Source organism: Oncorhynchus masou, unplaced genomic scaffold (assembly GCF_036934945.1).
Source record: "Oncorhynchus masou masou isolate Uvic2021 unplaced genomic scaffold, UVic_Omas_1.1 unplaced_scaffold_1024, whole genome shotgun sequence".
In the NCBI taxonomy this organism is placed as follows: domain Eukaryota; kingdom Metazoa; phylum Chordata; class Actinopteri; order Salmoniformes; family Salmonidae; genus Oncorhynchus; species Oncorhynchus masou.
Genome location: NW_026999929.1, coordinates 114,765 through 130,934, shown reverse-complemented (window position 1 = coordinate 130,934; position 16,170 = coordinate 114,765).

Genomic DNA, 16,170 nt, shown 5'->3' with positions numbered 1-16,170 from the left:
TATGCGTTTTGTAAGGATAGTGTATCTTTACAGCAGTGTGTATCGGTATGTTAACTAGCTACCTAACATTAGTTGGCAACTTATACATCAAACTTGCCAGTTTAGTAACTATATTCCAAATAACTGATGGATTTAATAACCCGTTGAATATGGCCAGTGTCAGTAAACATCTGCAAAAATGCCCAAATTAATTTGTTGCCAACAGCACAGTTTGTCATCAACGCTCTGGATAACATGAAAACAGCCTAACCAGCTCTGCTAGGGCAAGTAAAATGGTAAGAGTGAGGTTTTCTCTGATTTGTGTCTAGCAAGCTATCCATCGTTAGCCAGTTAGCTTGGGTGCTTTACTGTCATTGTGAGGTCAGAACGCTTGGATCGACCCTACTCCTCAGCCATATAGTATTAGTTTACAAACAGTGGCGTTATACGAGCTTATGTTTTGGTTTCTGGTGGGGTAATACGGTTGAAACATTTGAGGCATTTATGAGTTCTATTCTTCAAGAATCAGTGGAATCAATGGTTATATAGTAAATGGGTCTTTCTATAACCAGTGTAGATTTCCTGTTGGGGTCAAATTGTTAGTTGATAAGTCATTAGCTGTGTTAAAATACTCATACTAACTGTACTATTTGTGATGTTAATTGAGTATATAGTCTGCTTATTGGTCATAGTGTGATATAGTTAGTATGCCAAAAGTTCCCGGATGTCATACTGGTTATATAATAAATGGGTCTTTCTATAACTACCAGTGTAGATTTCCTGTTGGGGTCAAATTGTTAGAGCTGTTTGTTATTATTATTATTATTTATTATTAATCTATTTGCCGCCTTCACAATGATGTCTTGCTTCTTAGATGTCTTATTAGTTTATTATTAAGGCAATTTATCACTGGGGCAGTGAGGGCAATGCAAACGCAATTTTGGAAACTGCTAGTTTTGGCCGAAGGTTACTAATAATTTATTAATGCATTTTATCACTTGCTCTATAAACACAACAAAGTCCACCTCTTTCACTATTTGTCTGGTGGGATCCTTCTCCTGCATGGCTTCACTGAAGACTGTGGGACATGAACTACCTTCTCCTCTCAAATCCTTTGGCTATTTTCACTGCTTCCACGTAGGACATCTGCTGGATGGACCTGATCATCCTAGCTACTACGACCTCCTTCATCCGTACAGGGCACTCCTGGAACTCGGGAACGTGATTCCCATCACAATTACTACATGCTTCATCTGACTGCATTTACATTCAAGTCATTTAGCAGACGCTCTTATTCAGAGCGACTTACAAATTGGTGAATTCACCTTCTGACATCCAGTGGAACAGCCACTTTACAATAGTGCATCTAAATCATTTAAGGGGGGGGTGAGAAGGATTACTTTATCCTATCCTAGGTATTCTTTGAAGAGGTGGGGTTTCAGGTGTCTCCGGAAGGTGGTGATTGACTCCGCTGTCCTGGCGTTGAGGGAGTTTGTTCCACCATTGGGGGGCCAGAGCAGCGAACAGTTTTGACTGGGCTGAGCGGGAACAGTACTTCCTCAGTGGTAGGGAGGCGAGCAGGCCAGAGGTGGATGAACGCAGTGCCCTTGTTTGGGTGTAGGGCCTGATAAGAGCCTGGAGGTACTGCGGTGCCGTTCCCCTCACAGCTCCGTAGGCAAGCACCATGGTCTTGTAGCGGATGCGAGCTTCAACTGGAAGCCAGTGGAGAGAGCGGAGGAGCGGGGTGACGTGAGAGAACTTGGGAAGGTTGAACACCAGACGGGCTGCGGCATTCTGGATGAGTTGTAGGGGTTTAATGGCACAGGCAGGGAGCCCAGCCAACAGCGAGTTGCAGTAATCCAGACGGGAGATGACAAGTGCCTGGATTAGGACCTGCGCCGCTTCCTGTGTGAGGCAGGGTCGTACTCTGCGGATGTTGTAGAGCATGAACCTACAGGAACGGGCCACCGCCTTGATGTTAGTTGAGAACGACAGGGTGTTGTCCAGGATCACGCCAAGGTTCTTAGCGCTCTGGGAGGAGGACACAATGGAGTTGTCAACCGTGATGGCGAGATCATGGAACGGGCAGTTCTTCCCCGGGAGGAAGAGCGGCTCCGTCTTGCCGAGGTTCAGCTTGAGGTGGTGATCCGTCATCCACACTGATATGTCTGCCAGACATGCAGAGATGCGATTCGCCACCTGGTCATCAGAAGGGGGAAAGGAGAAGATTAATTGTGTGTCATCTGCATAGCAATGATAGGAGAGACCATGTGAGGTTATGACAGAGCCAAGTGACTTGGTGTATAGCGAGAATAGGAGAGGGCCTAGAACAGAGCCCTGGGGGACACCAGTGGTGAGAGCGCGTGGCGAGGAGACAGATTCTCGCCACGCCACCTGGTAGGAGCGACCTGTCAGGTAGGACGCAATCCAAGCGTGGGCCGCGCCGGAGATGCCCAACTCGGAGAGGGTGGAGAGGAGGATCTGATGGTTCACAGTATCGAAGGCAGCCGATAGGTCTAGAAGGATGAGAGCAGAGGAGAGAGAGTTAGCTTTAGCAGTGCGGAGCGCCTCCGTGATACAAAGAAGAGCAGTCTCAGTTGAATGACTAGTCTTGAAACCTGACTGATTTGGATCAAGAAGGTCATTCTGAGAGAGATAGCGGGAGAGCTGGCCAAGGACGGCACGTTCAAGGGTTTTGGAGAGAAAAGAAAGAAGGGATACTGGTCTGTAGTTGTTGACATCGGAGGGATCGAGTGTAGGTTTTTTCAGAAGGGGTGCAACTCTCGCTCTCTTGAAGACGGAAGGGGCGTAGCCAGCGGTTAGGGATGAGTTGATGAGCGAGGTGAGGTAAGGGAGAAGGTCTCCGGAAATGGTCTGGAGAAGAGAGGAGGGGATAGGGTCAAGCGGGCAGGTTGTTGGGCGGCCGGCCATCACAAGAAGCGAGATTTCATCTGGAGAGAGAGGGAGCAAGAGGTCAGAGCACAGGGTAGGGCAGTGTGAGCAGAACCAGCGGTGTCGTTTGACTTAGCAAACGAGGATCGGATGTCGTCGACCTTCTTTTCAAAATGGTTGACGAAGTCATCTGCAGAGAGGGAGGAGGGGGGGGAGGGGGAGGAGGATTCAGGAGGGAGGAGAAGGTGGCAAAGAACTTCCTAGGGTTAGAGGCAGATGCTTGGAATTTAGAGTGGAAGAAAGTGGCTTTAGCAGCAGAGACAGAGGAGGAAAATGTAGAGAGGAGGGAGTGAAAGGATGCCAGGTCCGCAGGGAGGCGAGTTTTCCTCCATTTCCGCTCGGCTGCCCGGAGCACTGTTCTGTGAGCTCGCAATGAGTCGTCGAGCCACGGAGCGGGAGGGGAGGACCGAGCCGGCCTGGAGGATAGGGGACATAGAGAGTCAAAGGATGCAGAAAGGGAAGAGAGGAGGGTTGAGGAGGCAGACTCAGGAGAAAGGTTGGAGAAGGTATGAGCAGAGGGAAGAGATGATAGGATGGAAGAGGAGAGAGTAGCGGGGGAGAGAGAGCGAAGGTTGGGACGGCGCGATACCATCCGAGTAGGGGCAGTGTGGGAAGTGTTGGATGAGAGCGAGAGGGAAAAGGATACAAGGTAGTGGTCGGAGACTTGGAGGGGAGTTGCAATGAGGTTAGTGGAAGAACAGCATCTAGTAAAGATGAGGTCGAGCGTATTGCCTGCCTTGTGAGTAGGGGGGAAGGTGAGAGGGTGAGGTCAAAAGAGGAGAGGAGTGGAAAGAAGGAGGCAGAGAGGAATGAGTCAAAGGTAGACGTGGGGAGGTTAAAGTCGCCCAGGACTGTGAGAGGTGAGCCGTCCTCAGGAAAGGAGCTTATCAAGGCATCAAGCTCATTGATGAACTCTCCGAGGGAACCTGGAGGGCGATAAATGATAAGGATGTTAAGCTTGAAAGGGCTGGTAACTGTGACAGCATGGAATTCAAAGGAGGCGATAGACAGATGGGTAAGGGGAGAAAGAGAGAATGACCACTTGGGAGAGATGAGGATCCCGGTGCCACCACCACACTGACCAGAAGCTCTCGGGGTGTGCGAGAACACGTGGGCGGACGAAGAGGGAGCAGTAGGAGTAGCAGTGTTATCTGTGGTGATCCATGTTTCCGTCAGTGCCAAGAAGTCGAGGGACTGGAGGGAGGCATAGGCTGAGATGAACTCTGCCTTGTTGGCCGCAGATCGGCAGTTCCAGAGGCTACCGGAGACCTGGAACTCCACGTGGGTCGTGCGCGCTGGGACCACCAGATTAGGGTGGCCGCGGCCACGCGGTGTGAAGCGTTTGTATGGTCTGTGCAGAGAGGAGAGAACAGGGATAGACAGACACATAGTTGACAGGCTACGCTAATGCAAAGGAGATTGGAATGACAAGTGGACTACACGTCTCGAATGTTCAGAAAGTTAAGCTTACGTAGCAAGAATCTTATTGACTAAAATGATTGACAAGGACTTATTCATTCCTTCGACAAGCACTTGCCACATGTTCAACCTTTTTTACAATTGTAACACCGCAGCGGCTTCTGTATATCTCACTTACCCAGGTTTTACATAAGACAATTCACCAAACCACAGTAAAACCTTCCGACTCTCATTCATTTTAATCCACCTACCTGAAATCTTTAACCTAAACCACACAAAGCTTTCTCCTTTTGCGCTGTTGACACACAATCGGCATCATACCACTCCTGGTCACTCGAACCGATTCCATTTTACCCAATTCATCCTTCACCATCTTTGAGACTGTTAACAGGTCACCCACAAAAACATCCTTGCTGATGATTCCCACTCCGACCCAAAACTGCTGTTTATTACCAAAGTTAGCCCTTTTCACTCCACTCTTCTTCACCATCGTCCACTCAGTCTCACCAACTGTACTCACGCCAAGATAATCCCTCAATGCTTCCTCCATTGCTCCTCCAGTCATCCCCCAGACTCCCTCGCTCTGTGCTGTGAAAGATGTGAGTTTGTGTTCTCAAAGTAGCACCTATATTGTTTTCATTCCAGCACATTGGTTGTGTCACCAACTTGTTAACCCTTTCGTCTGCACTACTTGCTGTCATTCCTCTTCCTGATTTTCCTCTCTTGGATGTCTCCACCATGCTCCTACTCTGTCAGTAAATCGTCCCTGTTTTATTAATTGGTAGTCATGTCAAACAACAATATATTAAAGGTGCTGCACATTCTATTCCAAATCTAGAATTAGAATCATCATTATGTTTTCATGACTTCAACAGTTCACCAGTTAACTAAGCCTATAATGTGGACACAAAGGATGTGGATACCAAGGAACTTGAAGCTCTCAACCTGCTCCACTACAACCCCTTCGATGAGAATGGGGGCGAGCTCAGTGTTTAGTTCCAGGGTCCTTCGCTTAGTGATGCGCTTTGAAGGACTATGCTGTTGGACGCTGTGCTGCGTGGGATTCATTGCTGATTCCTACCTGTAGCTCACTATGAAGTGTCTATTGATACAGGTAACGGGCCCTGTTGGAGATTGCTGGTTGGTAGCTGAGTCGAGGAAACAAGCAGAGTTGGACACGGCCATGTTATTATCCCACACAGTCTCTGTGGTTTGTATGAACCCCGTTCCTGGGAATTAGATTTGATTAGAAATCGTCCCAGTCTGTTTCCACAGAAGGGGTCCGTTTGTCCCATTTCCAGCTAGGTTAAGAGGCGCTTTGTCATTTCCAGAGTCAGTTTATTTTGCTACTGTCCATATGTAGCTTGTTTTTGGTCACAGAATGGCTGAAATGAGTGTAACATTTTTCCTGGAGCTAACTATGCAGAGCATAGCACATGTCAAATGACTTTAGCTTCCTTCCAGGCCTGAGGGCACACACTCTCTAGTAGGTTTACATTAAAGATAAGGAAAATAGGAGTGGCAATATCGTCCACTATTATCCTCAGTAATTTTCCATCTAGATTGTCAGACCCCGGTGGCTTGTCATTGTTGATAGACAACAATTTTTTCACCTCTTCCACACGGAATTCTAAATTACAAGGCTTGTCTTTCATAATTTGGTCAGATATACTTGGAAGTGTTGTCAGTGTTTGTTGCTGCTCTGACATGCCTACGTTTGCTAATCTTGCCAATGAAAAAAATCATAAAAGTAGTGGGCTTTGTGATGAATGAGCCATCTGATTCAGTTAATTCTTTCCCAACATTGTATGTAAGGTTCTCAAAAGCTTTTTACTATAATTCTTTGTCATTTCTTTGTTTCATTGTCTTTCTTTTTATTCAGTTTGTCACATGATTTCTCAATTTGCAGGACGTTTGTCAATCGGTTGTACAGCCAGACTTATTTGCCATTCCTTTTGCCTCATCCTTCTCAACCATACCCTTTTTCAATTCCTAATCATTCTACTGGGATTTAACAGCTTGTACAGTAATTTTCTTAATGGGTGCATGCTTATTAGTAACTGGAATAAGCAATTTCGTAAGTGCGTGCAGCGTCTGGTTGCTCCTCATTACACACCACAGAGCAGCAAATATTCTTTACATCGTCAACATGGGAATCACATGTTTTATTAAATAATTGAGACACAAATGACTCGAGGGAACCAGAGATCAAGATAGCCTAACCATAAGAAGAAGAGAACTATTCCTCCTCCCGCTGCTATTGGCCTTCGTAAATTCTGACGTTATGCTCCTGAAGTTTCCAATAATAGGCAACAACAGCAGCCGGCAACCTTTTCCATTTGGAGTGCAAATTTATCTGACCATTTCTACTGATCTGGTGCCAGTTATGATTTTCATATTCACGTTTTACTGGAACAGTTTAATTTAATTTTTAATCGTATCAAAATCATTGTCTGTGATTAATCTACATTCTATAAAAATAGAAATGAAAATGATATAAATCTAAATAATGTTTACTGCCATTGCCAACTATGTAAAAATAGCCTACATAAAGCCAACAAATAAAAACATCTAGAAAATATCCAGATAAAAATAAATCACATTGGCTGCGCATGGGCTGTATACATAGTTGATACACTGTTTAAAGTTCTATCACATCGGTCTGTCCGAAATGTGATAGCAACATTGTATGAAATAGTTTGGGACAGACACAGCTGTAAGCTATTTGTGAAAGGGATAAGAAGTAATCAGGTATTGTATGATATTTCCACTGGATCAGAGCAGAGAATTACATTTTTCCCTTTCCTGTCGAGTGGTTATCAAGAGTGAGAGCTGGAAATATTTTACTCTAATCAATAGTTCCTCAAAGTATTTGTAAGACTTTGTTTACTTGATATTTGAGGTCTAGAAAAATTACTTTGAATAGCTACACAAATCATTAGTGGTGGTGCGTAAATACTATCAGACATCCCCAAATAGGTGCATCGCTCTCTGCCCTCTGTTCGCTAAAACGCAATTTGGTTGCAGAAACTCCTCCATGCTAATGCGGAAACCGCTAGTTATACCATAGACCTACTGTAGGACCCATAACTTCACCTAACAACATAGACCTCCAGAAAGGTGCCTATATTGGAGACCAAAAGTTGTCTGGCACACTGCTTAGGATTACAACAATTTTAAAATCGTATTTCTTGCATAAAATCGTCGATGTTACTACTACTGGGAAAACCAGACAAAATATGACTATTGTTGTTCACTTGACTGTCTTAAGACAAATGTCAAATTAACATTCATTACAGACATCGTTGTTTGTACAACATAATGGCTTCGCTGTTGGCATCACCTTTTTACAGTGGATTTTTGCCGTTGTGGGCCTTAAACCACCTGTCTGACTTTTTGTTCACACAGGAGAGAGACGTGACTATCGTGGATCCTCTGGGGTGCCTCAACAACCTCATGATGCTGAAGAGGCAGAGAAGAGACTCTCCACTTCAAAACACTTCAAGAAACACCAGAAGAGACCCACAGGGAAGAAATCTCATTGCTGCTCTGACTGTGGGAAAGGTTGCAAATCTTCATCAGAACTTAAAATACACCAGAGAACACACACAGGAGAGAAATCTTATAGCTGTGATCAATGTGGGAGGACTTTTACTATATCTAGCAGTCTGACATTACACCAGAGAACACACACAGGAGAGAAACCTTATAGCTGTGATCAATGTGGGAGGAGTTTTGTTAAATCTAGCTATCTGACAGTACACCAGAGAAGACACACAGGAGAGAAACCTTATAGCTGTGATCAATGTGGGAGGACTTTTACTACATCTAGCAGTCTGACATTACACCAGAGAACACACACAGGAGAGAAACCTTATAGCTGTGATCAATGTGGGAGGAGTTTTGTTCAATCTAGCCAGCTGACTTCACACCAGAGAACACACACAGGAGAGAAGCCTTATAGCTGTGATCAATGTGGGAAGAGATACTCTGATAAAAGATCTCTGATCAAACATCAGAAAATACATACATGAAGAAGTTGTTTCAAGATATCAATGAAATAATGTCAGAATGTAGATTTTTTTTTTTTAAACATTGTAGTAGGAGTATTTTAATGATGTCACAATGTAGAATGTTTTAACATTGTAGTTGGAGTATTTTAATGATGTCACAATGTAGAATGTTTTAACATTGTTGTAGGAGTATTTTAATGATGACCTTATCGTTTGCCCTGTTCAATTGATTGCAGCATGATATGGATATTAGCCTCAGGGGAAAATCCAGGCTCTGAATTGAAATATTATTTAACAAAGAGTAATAAAAAAAGAGCTGTGTTACACTTACTGCGTTGGTGACCCACTAATCAAAATGCAGCACTTCAAAATGTAGCTAGCTGTTTTCTACTAGTTGGAAAAAGCTGCTTGTTTAAAAAAATACATGTAATATAATAATTGTTGCAGATGTTTGTATTTTCACACATGAAAGCAGTATAATAAATTGGTCTATAATCAATTTTATTAACAATCTGACATCACTCCAGTATTTCTTGACAACATTCAAATGCTAATTGTCTTTGTTCCACTACTGAAGACGCATGACTCAAATCACCTCATATTTCAAACATTCAGCCTGACAAAATGTTTTATTCCATGCCTCACCAGTAAGTGCTTTTAGAATATCAGGATTCATTCTCAGATGTGCTAACCCAAATGCATGACATTGGGGACTGGGCCCGATCCAACAACATGCCCATTGAGTGAACCCTAAAAAGAGAGCGAGAAGTAAGGTGGAAAGTTACTACGGATATTGCAGGAGTTGGTTGCTGATTGTCTCAAGGGTGGGCAGTCAACCAGTTTTGCGTTTAGCCAGTGCGTTGCCATGGATCACAATTTATTTTGACTGCACTTATTATATTGTATATTATTATTTAGAAATACATGTTTTTTCTTGTTTTTAATTATTGACAGCCAGTACACACCATGTTTATTGTAGAAGCATTGTAGTTGATTATGTGAAATGGAAGTTTTCTGTTGGGGGTGAGCAAACATGTCCAACAAAAATATAGGATATATTTGTTGTCTAAAGGGGTATGGTGTTACAGGCTTTGGTCTTTCCATTTATGTTTTGAGGTTGGACTTTAGCACATATAGCTCGTTAGCACGTAGGGTGCACTGATTGGTGTCACCTCGTTAGTATGTGTTACACCTGTGCTGGCTTGTCCATCTCGTTATTGGGAAGGTGTTTCACCTGAGCTGGTCCAGGTTCTATTTAAGAGTGTCTGGCCCAGTGCTCCAGTTGTCTTGATAGATGTGGAGAGGCAGCACCTTTCGTTGCTTCACCTTTTCCTATTAAAGATGTTTTTCATTTCAGGTTAAAGCTTCTTTTTGAAGAGAGCTTATTTTTTTTAAATGAATCAATACAGATCGTTTCCGGGGATTGGTATGGCAAATACCTTACGATTTGCCTGGACTGAAAAGGAGATGGAGCCGTGGAGTAGAGAGACATTTGGAAGGACCATTTTGATGGGATGCCTCAGGATAGAGGTGAAGGAAGTGCTCTGCCTTCAAGGGAACCCGATTGAGAAGGCTTTCGATGTGACGTTTCAAAAAGAAGAAAAATATGACGAAGTGATGAAGATGGCAAAGGAAGAGGAGAAAACGGGACCCCTGTGCCATTATGCGGTGACCAGCCTGGCGAAGAACAACTTCAGGGTGGTCACCGTAACCATGTACAATCCGCATGTGAAGGATGAAGAGGTGAGGGCCTTTCTGAGGAGATATATGGACAATGTCTCCTCAGCGAGGTACCTCAGGGACTCCCTGGGTTTCTGGAACGGAAAGAGAGGTTTCCAGGCGTTACTCAGGGAGTCCCCGAAGAGTGTGGATGGCTACCTCCATCCTCCGGCGACGTTCTCCCTGGGGGCTGACAGGGGAACACTCTACTATGCACGTCAGCCCCCGTTCTGCAGGCGTTGTATGGCCTATGGTCATACCCTGGCCTCGTGCAGAAATGTAACAAGAAATGTCGGTTTTGTGGGTCGGAAGAGCACGAGGCCAGGGAGTGTGACGAGCCCAAGGCTTGCCACGGGTGTGGCTCCAGAGAACACCTGTGGCGTGATTGCCCGGCTCGTCACAGGTCATACGCGTCTGCAGCTGGGGGGGAGCGGGGGATGGGGGGAGAAAAGAAAGGACGCGTGCGGATTGTACGGATGGCACAGGGGAAAGGACGAAGAAGGGAAGAAGGAAGAGGCGAAAAGAAAGAGGAGAGAAGATGGAAAGAAGGAAAAAGGAGAGATTAAAAAGGTGGAAGAACGTGGAAGAGAAGGGGACAGTGGCGGAGAAGGAGGGAGGAGGAGTGGAGGGGGTGGGAGAGGGGAGATGGGGGGGGGAAGGAGTGGGGGGACAGCCTGCCAGGCTTCCTCGAGGTCGAAATAGCGGGGATGGGACGTTGTGTCTCCCCGCTACCTCCTTCACCAAAGAAGAAAGGGATGAAGAGGGGGAGCTTGGCAGGAAGTGAGAGGGAGGGGGGTGTGGAGGGGGAGGGGGTGGGGCTAAGAAAGTGGCGGGGGGGGGAGGGGAGGGTAATTTGTCCTCCCGGTTTGCCTCAGCCCCTTGCATTTTAGTGGATGACTCCAGTGAGGGGTCGGTGGGCTGTTTGTTAGAGGGATCCCATCTCCTGAGGCAAACAGGGAGGGGGGGATGGTGGGTGGGGAGGGAGGACCCAGCACACTGCCTGGGTCATGGGTTGGGATGGAGGACGGGGGGGCGTCAGGAGTGGAGAGGACGTCCCCACCGGTGGAGATGGACCAGGGGAGCATCGGGTGAGTCTCCTGGTTTTTCTTTGGTTTTTGGGGTTTTTATTTGTTGTTAATAATTAAATGAATAGTTCTGTTTCTTTTTTTAGTCTAAATGTTAGGGGGTTAAGGAATAATGTTAAAAGGAGGGTGGTTTTTTGTTATTTAGAGGGTGTGGGGTTTGATTTGTTTTTTTACAGGAGGTTCACCTGAGGGATGGTGGGGATGTGTGTAGATTTAAGAGGGAGTGTGATAAGGGGGAATCTTTTTGGGGCATAGGAGGGGTGCACTCAACAGGAGTAGGGATTTTGTGTGGGCATAGAGAGGTTAAAATAGAGAACACTTTTGTAATAATGCAGGGTAGAGTTTTGGGGATAGATGTTAAGTTTAGAGAAGCTAGATATAGTTTAATTGGGGTGTATGGGCCACAGGTGGCGGCAGACAGGAGGGAGATGGTGGACTGTCTGGCGCCCCTGTGTGTTACAAACAGGCACTTGGTGATAGGAGGAGATTTTAATATAGATTTAGGGGTAGGCGGTGATAGCAGTGCAGGTGCCATCTCTGGGCTAATGGCTTGCCATGGTCTGGTTGATGGTGGCCTGCACACTACTCCGGCAATGGTCGGTCCTACATGGCGCAACTCCAGGGGGGTTGCGCGGAGGCTCGACTACATTTTTGTATCCAGGTCTTTGGGTCAGTTGTCTGGGCGGCTGTTGCCTGTTTTCTTCACGGATCACGACGGGGTGTTCCTGCAGGTGGGGTTGCCAGTCTGCCTCTTCGGTAGGGGGTACTGGAAGTTAGATCGGGATATACTGGAGGAGCAAGCTTTCGTTGACGCATTTTTTTGTTTCTTTCGGAGGCTTGATGGCCTCCGGTCCATGTGCGAGGGGGTGTTAGAGTGGTGGGATTTAGTTAAGGTGAGGATTAGGGCTTTTATAATCGGATATTGTAGAAGGAAAAAAAGGGAGGAAAGGAGGGAGGTGGATCGTATCCAAAGGTTAATTGAACTCGAGTACGAGGCAGGCAACCTCGGCGGGTCGATTGACTGGGAGAGATCTGCAACCCTAAAGGCGCAGCTCAGGGAGCTGCAGGAGCAGAAGGCTCGAGCTTTCCTGGAGCGTGCGCATAGTGGCTTTCTAGAACATAATGAGACTTGTTCCGCTATGTTCTTTAAGTCGGTTAGGGCCAGGCAGAGTAGGAAGGTAATGCATGGCGTTAGAAAAGAAGATGGTAGTATAGTTCGAAAAACAGAGGAAATGGTCAGGGTGACAACTGATCATTCCGAGGGTTTTTTAAAGAAAGGGAGATAGATGTAGAGCAGGGAAACGTGTTTTTAGAACACTTGTCCCGGCGGCTGCCGGAGGACATTAGAGACGTGATGGAGGCCCAGATCTCACTAGAAGAGGTTGAGAGCGCTCTTAGGAGGATGGGAAAAGGGAAAGTGCCTGGGATGGATGGGCTGCCGGCTGAGTTTTACCTCACGTTTTGGGGTATACTTGGTCCAGTGGTCCTCGAAGTCTTGAAGGCCATACTTGAGACGGGGGTCCCGGGGGGGGATCAATGGCTGTTGGTGTGCTGTCACTTCTTTATAAGAAGGGGGAAGCAACTGACCTTGGCAACTGGCGGCCGTTGACCATGCTGTGCGTAGACTACAAGATTCTTGCAAAGGTTTTAGCAGACCGGTTGCGCACAGCCCTTCCCTACGACGTCCATGAGGATCAGACGTGCGGGGTAGAGGGCCGCTCAATAAGATGGAACCTACAGTTGATCAGGGACTCCATCGCCTGGGTTGAAGATAGAGGGCTGCCTTTAATGGTAGCAGCGCTAGATCAGGCGAAAGCCTTTGATCGCGTGAATAGATCTTTTCTATTCAGGGTGTTAGGTAGATTAGGATTTGGGGAGAAGTTTATAGGATGGATCCGTACATTATATGTCGGAGCGGGGTGTCGAGTTAGTGTAAATAGTCACTTAGGTGACGTTTTTGATCTCTCGTCTGGGGTCAGGCAGGGATGCCCACTCTCGGCCCTCCTCTTCGTACTGTACATGGAGCCTCTGGGGACTGCCATTAGGGCAGACACAGGGGTGGAGGGCTTGTTGATCCCTGGGAGCGGTAAGATGACGCAGTACGCAGACGACACTTCCTTGCTGTTATGTAAGGACTCGTGCCTGACAAGGTCCCTTGCCATCATTGGGGATTTCACCCAAGCGTCGGGGGCAGTTCTGAATCATGCAAAATCTTCTGTTAAGTATTTCGGAAGATGGCGCGGTAGGACGAATGTGCCTGGGGGTTTATCTCTCTGCGAAGGGGCCCTGAGGATTCTCGGGGTTCATTTTGAGACCTCTGGCTCAGCGACGCTAAACTGGAACATGCGTATCGCAGTGGTACAGAGGAAGCTAGCAATGTGGAAGGCTAGGTATTTGTCTTTTGTGGGCAAAGTCCTGGTCCTAAAGGTGGATGTGTTGCCGTCTCTTTTGTATTTGGCATACATCTACCCATTGCCGGCTTGTCTGAGGAGGCCTCTAGTGAGGCTTGTGTTTCAGTTTATGTGGAGTGGCAGGTGCGAGTGGGTCGCCAGGGCACGCATGATCTGTCCCATCGGGGAGGGAGGTAGGGGGGTACCACATTTCCCCCTCAAGCTGGACTCAATTTTTGTTTCTTTCTTGTTAGCGGAGCTTGCTCAGCCAGTGATACACCCGTCCGGTTACCTCCTGCGGGTGTTCTTCTCTTACCAGGCGAGAAGCGTAATGGTGTGGTCTAACGCGGGTCCTCGGGTGGAACAGCTGCCGTGGCACTTTGGCCATGCGGCAAATTGGCTGCGTGCGCACCCCGAAGTTGAAGTTGCCCGAGTAGGTTTAGATCACAGGCACCTGTACGAAGAGGTCAGGCAGGCAGGGAGTCCTGCGCCTGTAGCGGGCATCTCGTCAGTGGTCTGGGAGGGAGTGCAGGCGCGGGGCCTGGACAACGGGCTCAAGGACCTGAATTGGTTGGGCCTCCATAAGTGCTTGCCGGTACTTTCCATCTTGTACCGGTATAGTGTGGTGCGATCCCCCACCTGTCCAAGATCTGCTTGTGGCAGGGAGGAGACTGTGCGCCATGCCTTCTGGGACTGTGCCTGTGCCGGACTAGTATGGGCTAGGGCACGGGTGATGCTAGGTGTGGTTAGGAGGGATTTTGTTTTGACATGGGCTAGGCTAGAGAGAGGCGTAGGGAGAGCAAAGGGAACGGATAGGGACAGGTTTCTGCTCTGGCTTCTCATGAGTCTCTTTAAAAAGGGACTGTGGGAAGCCAGGCAGAATTTAGTCAAGACAGGGAGAGATTGGGGGGTGGAAGGGATAGTGAGAAGGGTGGAAGGTGATTTGAGGGGGAGGATGAAGAGGGAGGAGAGGAAGTGGGGGAAGCATGCGGCACGGGAGAGGTGGAAAGGGGGTTTAGGGCTGGGAGTGTTAGAGTGAGTTTGGTAAGGGGATAGATTAGGGAAGGGGAGATCGGGAAAGGGTTAGGTATTGGTTAGGTATGACGGGGAGGGACGATGCTCCCCTGAGGTTTATTTTTGTAAATAGAATTAAGAATGAATGAGAATTATGATTTTGTAATAGTATGAATGGTATTGATTGTAATAAATTATTTTAACCACCTTTTTGGTTTACTTCCTGTCTTTATGTTTGGTGACGGTTTTTCTTTTGCTTCCCTCTTCTTGGGCAGATTTAGTGGGTCTCATGGTGGGTGTCTTATGTCCCAGTTGTTGTTACTAGTCAACTTTCAGTGGACACCCCCATAGTGTCTTTCAGAGCCTGTCCTACAAAACAAGCTAATATTTTGGGTTGGATATTCCATCCAATTAATATTTTAATCAATGGAATTTCCTTAATGTTCACTAGTCTTTCAGTTGTTAATCTTCTGTTTGTTGTGTACTAAATATTTGTTTATTTTCATTTTGTGTTTTACCTGTTAAGCCATTGTGTTGCATCCATGTCTGAAATGTGCTGTATAAATAAAGCTTGATTTGATTTCAACAAATGAACCCAAAGACTGACCAATCAACAGACTCTTGGTCCCTCTTATTATGAAAAACAGTATCAATCCCACTTTTCCAGCCTGCTGAAGGCGTGGTGGAGTGGTGAACACCACCCCCGGCTCTACCAGGGGCTTGAAGAATGTGATTGTCAGCCCTAACAACCCTGTCTAGCATCTCATCAGGCTCTGAAAAAGTCTTCATTGATGACGTGTTCTTTCTATTCCAGTGGACAGCAGAGGAACTTCATCGGTTCCACTCCTCCATCAATACAAGCAGTGAACATCTGAAATTCACCCTCACCTTTGATGTGCATGAAACAAGTTACCCGATGGTTGGACGATACTTTTCTCATCAATCATCTTAAATACCATACTTAAAAACTGGAAATCAACCAATCCTTACCTATGATGTTAACTACAACAGAAATAACTTAAAATGTATAACTTTAAATTAAACCAATCGTTTGCACTCATGACTTGAGTGATTAAAGTAAACCAACGTTTTGGAAATACATTATGCCATCTAACCAATCAAAAAATGTTAGCTATATGCAGTTATCTTAGCCAGCCAGCTAACGTTAGCTATTTAGCCAACTAGCTATTAGCCGAAAAAGCATAACCAACCAGCACGGTTATGATCAGCAGAGACCGCCGACCGGAGACCAATTAGATCCCAACTAGCAGTAAGCCAAGGTGGAAAAAGTTACAAAACTCCCGAAGTCGAATTCACAGAAAACATGCTGAGGACACAAAGCTTCCTGAAGCATTGGCTCTTTCCAGATAATTGTTTAAAAAAATAGGTTCATTACTCAAAGCTTTGAGCGACACAGAATTTAGAATAGCCACATTTTTACAGATGACGTCCCACACCATAGCCTTCATGTCTTCCACGAAACCACTGGCCTTGATCGAGAGAATCAAGTCTATGCTGCATTGTGGGTAAACTGTGACTGGCTGACTGATTTATAAATAATAATGAGTAGTTATTTATGATGCACGGTGATTTATAAAT